The sequence below is a fragment of the Amia ocellicauda genome, chromosome 4 (assembly GCF_036373705.1).
Source record: "Amia ocellicauda isolate fAmiCal2 chromosome 4, fAmiCal2.hap1, whole genome shotgun sequence".
NCBI lineage: Eukaryota > Metazoa > Chordata > Actinopteri > Amiiformes > Amiidae > Amia > Amia ocellicauda.
This window is the reverse complement of record NC_089853.1, coordinates 49,247,362-49,253,361: the sequence shown is the minus strand read 5'-3', so window position 1 is coordinate 49,253,361 and position 6,000 is coordinate 49,247,362. Positions and strand designations below refer to the sequence as shown.

The window sequence follows — 6,000 nt, the reverse complement described above, 5'->3', positions numbered from 1 at the left end:
ATAAGCAGAGCTATTCAATTAATTCAAAATGCTACTGCAAGCATCTTAACCAAAACAATGAAACATTAACATATCTGTCCAGTTTTAGCTTCCCTTCACTGGCTCACCGTGCGCTACAGGATAGATCCTAGTTCTCCTATTAGCATTCAAAGCACTAAAGGGACTGGCATCTCCACATTTAAAATAACTTCTTGAAATGAACTACACTCCAGGTCGGCCATTGCAATTCCAAGGAAGACGGTTATTTGTTGTTCCCAAAAATACACAAGAAAACCACAGGTGGCATAACATTTAATATAGGGCCCCTACATTGTGAAATGATCTCCCAGCCTCTGTCTCAGCCTTTAAATTGTGTCTGAAGATCCATATTTTTAATCACTGCTTTTCTAGTCAACTTCATCATGGAAATCCTAGTCACAGATGCAGATGCCCAGTTCTTCATGCTCAGGGTCAGCCACCATCATATCCAATGTTGCAATATCCTATCTTGTGCTTAAATTTACAATATAGATGTAAATATATCAGAATTACACAGAATAATAAATAAATATCAAAGTACTGCAGGGATGAAAATAACACTATTTGCATAATGTTTTAGGAGCATTGATGAAGCATAATATGAACTGTTTTTAAATTGTTTTAATAGTATGTCTGCAAATGTAAATGTACTAAAAATATAGTAAAATCACCTAGTGTTGACTAGTTGCTCTACTACTGTCTCCCCTCCAAAAATGTACCATTATACTTCCCGTCATGCAACTTGAGAAATACTTCCGCTGCACATGCGTAGTAACCCAGGAAACGTCCTCATAAAGGCTTCCTACAACGTGTGGACTTTCTTTCACTGCTGCACTGTGAGCAGGTAAGATGGGGGTAGTCATCCAGTGTGATCTTGCATAACAATATTTATAAAAATCATGTGTGCACACGAAGTTACTTTTCTGATTGTGTTAAAGCTACGGATCAATATACAATACCGTATATTAATCTCTTTCGATGTATATAATGCGATTAAATGGACGAGTTATAAAATTCTGCTACATAAACATGCCTGCTATATTAAATATAATGTATCAAGCAATAGATCAGTTTTCTACAGTTTAGGAAAAAAAACACGTTTTCAAGGAAGCCCTTAAGTCACGTACTCCTTCGCTCGCACACGTGTAGGCTGCTGTACTACTGATCGCCATTGCTAAACAGTTTAAATCTAATTTCGTTTACTTTTAACTTGTATCGCAGCACGTTGTTTCAATAAAGCTCTATACTTACTGCAGTGATCTTTTTCCATCTCATTTCAAATGTGCACTTTTCAATCTGTCTGTTTAAAACTGGATTACAATCGCGTAGTCGGCCAATGAAACTACATGAAGAGGAATTGCTTTCTATAGAGTGTATCGATTTAAATCTCCAACTTCTGTACCTATGGCAGTGTTAATCAAATATCAATCATCCCAAGGGTCCAATGTTAAATCTTTAGAATAACAACTGATCGCACGAAAATAACGAGTACTAGCGGTTGTAAGGACATTCTGAGAACTGATTTATGAAGTATTGATGTAATTTAATTGAATGTAAGCATTAATAACTATTAAATGTAATAAGATATATATATATATTTATGGATGTTTTATATTAATCAGTCTTTACATCTGTAATGAAATCATATCAAGTTTCTATAAGCATAGCCTTGCCTAGAAAGATCATTGTTCAGATGTGGCTGAGAATCAAATGTTTTGCTTGTAATAAATGCATTTTGCAGTCTTCATTTGTATGCACAACAAAACATGTATATTGTCGTGACTATAAGGAAGATTACCTGAATTTAAAATGGTTCCTCTAAGGTAAATGTGTTCGTTATACAAGTAATAGCTACCAATTCTTGATTTATTTTGCAGGATTCTTGTTAATGAAAATGGTATTGAATGTGCAGAAATTGCAATGGGAGATCAGACTGAAAGATCCGTACCTGGGATTGTGACTTGTGAGTTTTTTGTTGTTTGCGAACTTAAGTTCTTATGTGAGTGCTGGTGTAAATATGATGACTACATCTTTTTTCCCCATCAGATCGATAATGTTGACATTTCTGAACTTAAAGCCAAATGCTCTGATGCACCAGCAAGAATGAAAGTAGTGTATTCTGAAGAATGGCGATTTTAATCTAATTGTGTTCTACTTTATTGCAGTGATTAAGAATTCATCTGTGGTTTTCCCTTGGGATGCCTATGCCATTAAGGTATGGAGAAACAAGGAATGTATGCCTTAGTGATCTACGAGATCGTTTAAAAAAAAAAAAAAAAGTATTTTCATACATTGCAATAATGGTTTATCAGTACTACAGTTTCTTAAATTATGTAAATTGATGGATATAGTTCATGTGATATCTTTTTTTCCAGAAATGTCCTTTTCTACAGTAAAATCCTGTAACGTGATTAGCAAAGTTCTCAAATATATAATTTTAAATGTACATCTTCTGTCCAAATGTGTGTTTATCATGCTGTCCCCACTTTTGTTGTGATCCCCTGTCCAGCAGATTACTACTGACTGGGTGGCCAGGTGCTCTGATAAACCAGCTGAGAAATCTGGAGTACTCTTGCAAATAAAGCATAATTTTTTTTGCAGACTGGGGATAAGCGTCCTGGCTAAAGTTGGAACAATGTCTCTTGGTGCCGTATAGATGTAAGTACAGTATGAACTTTCATGTGATGTGTAGTTTACTGGTGTTAATGATGACTGATCTTTTTTCCCCTGCAGATCGATAGTGTTGACTGCATGCTACTTTAAGCCAAAATTGTCTGACACACCAAGGTGAAAAAATAACAATGTTATTGAATGTCTGATGCATTGTGTAAAGAGGGTGTTTTCTCTTTGCAGACTAGGTATCACCATGGTGGCTGCATTTGGAGAATCTTTGGGTACCATATAGATGTAAGTACAGTAAAGGCATACCCACACTATGCACAAATTCAATTATAGCACCAATTTACAACTCCTTAAAATGTCAAATGTTCGCAAATCTGAACCACTGAACTCCTCTAGCATAGATTTAGTTTTTTAGTTTGAAACAGCCATGCAATTTACACAACTTAAATTCCACAAAGTGAGTAGAATGAAACCCGGCACATGCTCCCTGCAGTCCCACCAACTCGCGCTCCCCTTGAATAAAGATTTAATTACAGTAGATCAGTTTAGCATTAACAAGGGGGGGAATCCAAATGGGGGGCCAAACATGCCGTAAGTGGAACCTTCACCTGTGAATTTTAAACGAACCGAAAGCGCATCAATCGGGAGCCAAGAATGTTGACGGATTAAAATGAATTCTAATAAATATGGTGAGTGGATTTATCAAACCTATTTTGGGATGACCACATTTATAGTAGTACAACACTTTCATATTAGTTTTCATCTTTTCCTAAGCCTGTCCCCATCAATTAGATCTCATGCAAAGTGTGGTATGCCTATATGTCAATGTGTTGTCTAGTTTGTTGCAGAATTAATTGATGTTGGTGTTGATGATGACTGATCTTTTTTCCCCTGCAGATCGATAGTGTTGACTGCATGCTACTTTAAGCCAAAATTGTCTGATGCACCAAGGCAAAAACATCCTGTGTATTATGAATGGAGGTTTCCAATGTATAAAGGGGATGTTTCCATGTTTCCTTTCTGCAGACCTGCTAGAACCATGGTGGCTGCAGTTGGAGCTTTGCCTCTGGGTACCATATAGATGTAAGTGCAGTATGAATGTGACGTGTAGCTTACTGCAGGATTACTTGCAGATTGACTTGACTGCGCTCTTACTTAGTCAAATCGGCATTTGCATTTTGGTCTTCAATTCAGATCTATCACTGTTAAAAGCATTCATCTTCAGTGTGGCAGAGTTATTTGAAGAGGCTTTTGAAGGTTGAAGCAGGGGGTTGTTAATACCTAATTTACATTTTACACTTTGTATTTGCAGGCCTCAAGGAAAAGCTTTCAATATGCAGTCAATTAGGTTTTTCAATGTGAGCTAATGGCTAAATTTCAAATTACTACTTAAAAATGTATAACCTTAATGTGGTTATTGCCTCTATTGTGCAGGGATGTGTGGATTGGTGCCTCTGGTTGAAGTGGCTTCTGGGTGGCATATTGCTGTAAGTACAGTATGTTTAACAAGATACCAGTTCAAAACCACAAAGCCCATTGTGGCTCCTGTCATTCAGCCTAAATTGAGCATTTAGTGCAATAATGGATGTCTGTCTGATGTTGATGATGCCTAATCTTTTTTTTCCCCATCAGATCGATAGTGTTGACTGCTTTGTACTAATTGCCAAATATTCTGAAACATCAGCAGCAAAGTGTTTTAAGTCCTAGAGGCCCATGTTGGCAAACATGTTTTAAATATAGAAGTTTGGCAGGGAGAATCTTTTTATATACAATGACAAATGTTGCACAGACAATAGTTGGTGTCCTAATTTGGAGAGGAAGAAATCTTACATTTTCTCTTTCCCCCCCCCCCCATTTCAGCATCAAGGCTGGAGATCTGCTCTTCCCAGCAGATGTAAAAGTTCAGGTTCTATTCAACCTTCAATGAGATCTTGATGTATTGAATTCAGCCATTTAATGTAATGCTGTTTTTGTATGAGTTTAGTTAAAATGACCTTTTCAGTTTTTTTTGTAACAGTTGTCCTGTTAAACCTTTTGCAACGCATGTAAAATAAACAACTTTATCTCCCAGTGCTGTACGTGTTGGTTTTGTCAAACAATCCTAACCTAAGTGTTTGAGCTATATGTTCTCACAATGCTAAGTGTGCAGTGATTTCCATTTGAAAGCTATTGGTTAAAGGGTCACATTTTCAGGTTGAATTGTGTTTTAATTGACTTTCACAACATATGGAAGGGTAAATATTCCTTCTCTTTTTTTGGAGGAAAGTTTGATCACTATTCTGCATTAATCTTGCATTTTCCAATTTGAGAATCGGTGTAGTTCAATATCTCTCAAGCTGTTTTCACACGACTGTTGAACCCGGGGTTTCCCCACGTCGAAAATCAAGTGCTTTTACGGTGTCATTTTCAATGTGAGACTTTCTTTACCTGGGAGGCTGTAGGTATTCAGATGATTGCTCCAGTGGTTTCTAAATGACTGCATTTACTAGCTGCTTAATTGTTTCAAATGTAATACTTTCAGGTGTTTATAAATTGGTGATAGAACGGTGACCTCCAAAACCTGCTGGATAGGTGCCTTTACCATTACTTTATAAATATTAAGTATATATATGCTTTATTAAGCATACACCACAAGAACACCACAAAAATTCACACCTTAAATAACCAGTAAATAACCTTGTGTAAAAATGTCCAAGTTCTATTGTTATCCTTATCTTGTATTGTTCTAGTCTATTGCTAGCTATCTTCCTAAATTAAAATAATAAGATTTAAATTAATGTGAGCAATACTCAACTAATATATATAATTCAAATTTTGGTTTTAGTATATTTTCCAACTAAAACAATGTGAACTACTCAGGATAGAGGAAGAAATGGATCATTAGATCTTCTGACCTGTATGTATCAGTATTTCATTTAATCATTTAAAAGCAAGAGAGGCAGATTAAAAATAAAATAAAGTTACTTTGATTATTTTATTACACTTAATACCTTATCTTAAAAAGTAACCATATGTAGCACCTGGGACCTCTGGTATTTGGATGAGCAGTGCTGTGGCACAGATATATTTATTTACTTTTTAATAAAATGAAAAGTTTGCAAGTACAGAGTTTTTACTTTACATGAACCTAGGCATGAAAGATGAAGGGAAATAACAATAATAAAGGAGTGTCTTGCAAACTGATGAAAAACTGAGTGATTGTTTCAGCAATTGAACATTTTGTCTGATATTTAACCAATGATTGTTTTAATGTTTATTTTCTAACACAACCTTGGTTATCTGAAAGAAACAGTTCCCCAAGGGATTATGGAACACCACATTTCACATGGAAGCACATAAAAACCTTTATACCAAAGCTGC

The 6,000-nt window shown here is 35.8% G+C and overlaps 1 long non-coding RNA gene and 4 other non-coding genes across 5 annotated transcripts; all 5 read left to right on the top strand.

Annotated features, from left to right (window-relative positions):
* Nucleotides 1-812: 812 nt before the first annotated feature.
* LOC136748700 (uncharacterized) lies at nucleotides 813-4,710 on the top strand. Its single transcript, XR_010816608.1, has 8 exons — nucleotides 813-862; nucleotides 1,896-1,981; nucleotides 2,184-2,233; nucleotides 2,620-2,676; nucleotides 2,872-2,925; nucleotides 3,667-3,723; nucleotides 4,075-4,127; nucleotides 4,501-4,710. It is a non-coding gene; the product is annotated as an uncharacterized LOC136748700 (long non-coding RNA).
* Nucleotides 2,024-2,117, top strand: LOC136748946 (small nucleolar SNORD12/SNORD106). Its single transcript, XR_010816667.1, has one exon. It is a non-coding gene; the product is annotated as a small nucleolar SNORD12/SNORD106 (small nucleolar RNA).
* Nucleotides 2,714-2,805, top strand: LOC136748948 (small nucleolar SNORD12/SNORD106). The gene has a single exon (XR_010816668.1). It is a non-coding gene; the product is annotated as a small nucleolar SNORD12/SNORD106 (small nucleolar RNA).
* On the top strand, nucleotides 3,500-3,591 carry LOC136748945 (small nucleolar SNORD12/SNORD106). Its single transcript, XR_010816666.1, has one exon. It is a non-coding gene; the product is annotated as a small nucleolar SNORD12/SNORD106 (small nucleolar RNA).
* On the top strand, nucleotides 4,233-4,325 carry LOC136748950 (small nucleolar SNORD12/SNORD106). The gene has a single exon (XR_010816670.1). It is a non-coding gene; the product is annotated as a small nucleolar SNORD12/SNORD106 (small nucleolar RNA).
* Nucleotides 4,711-6,000: the final 1,290 nt, after the last annotated feature.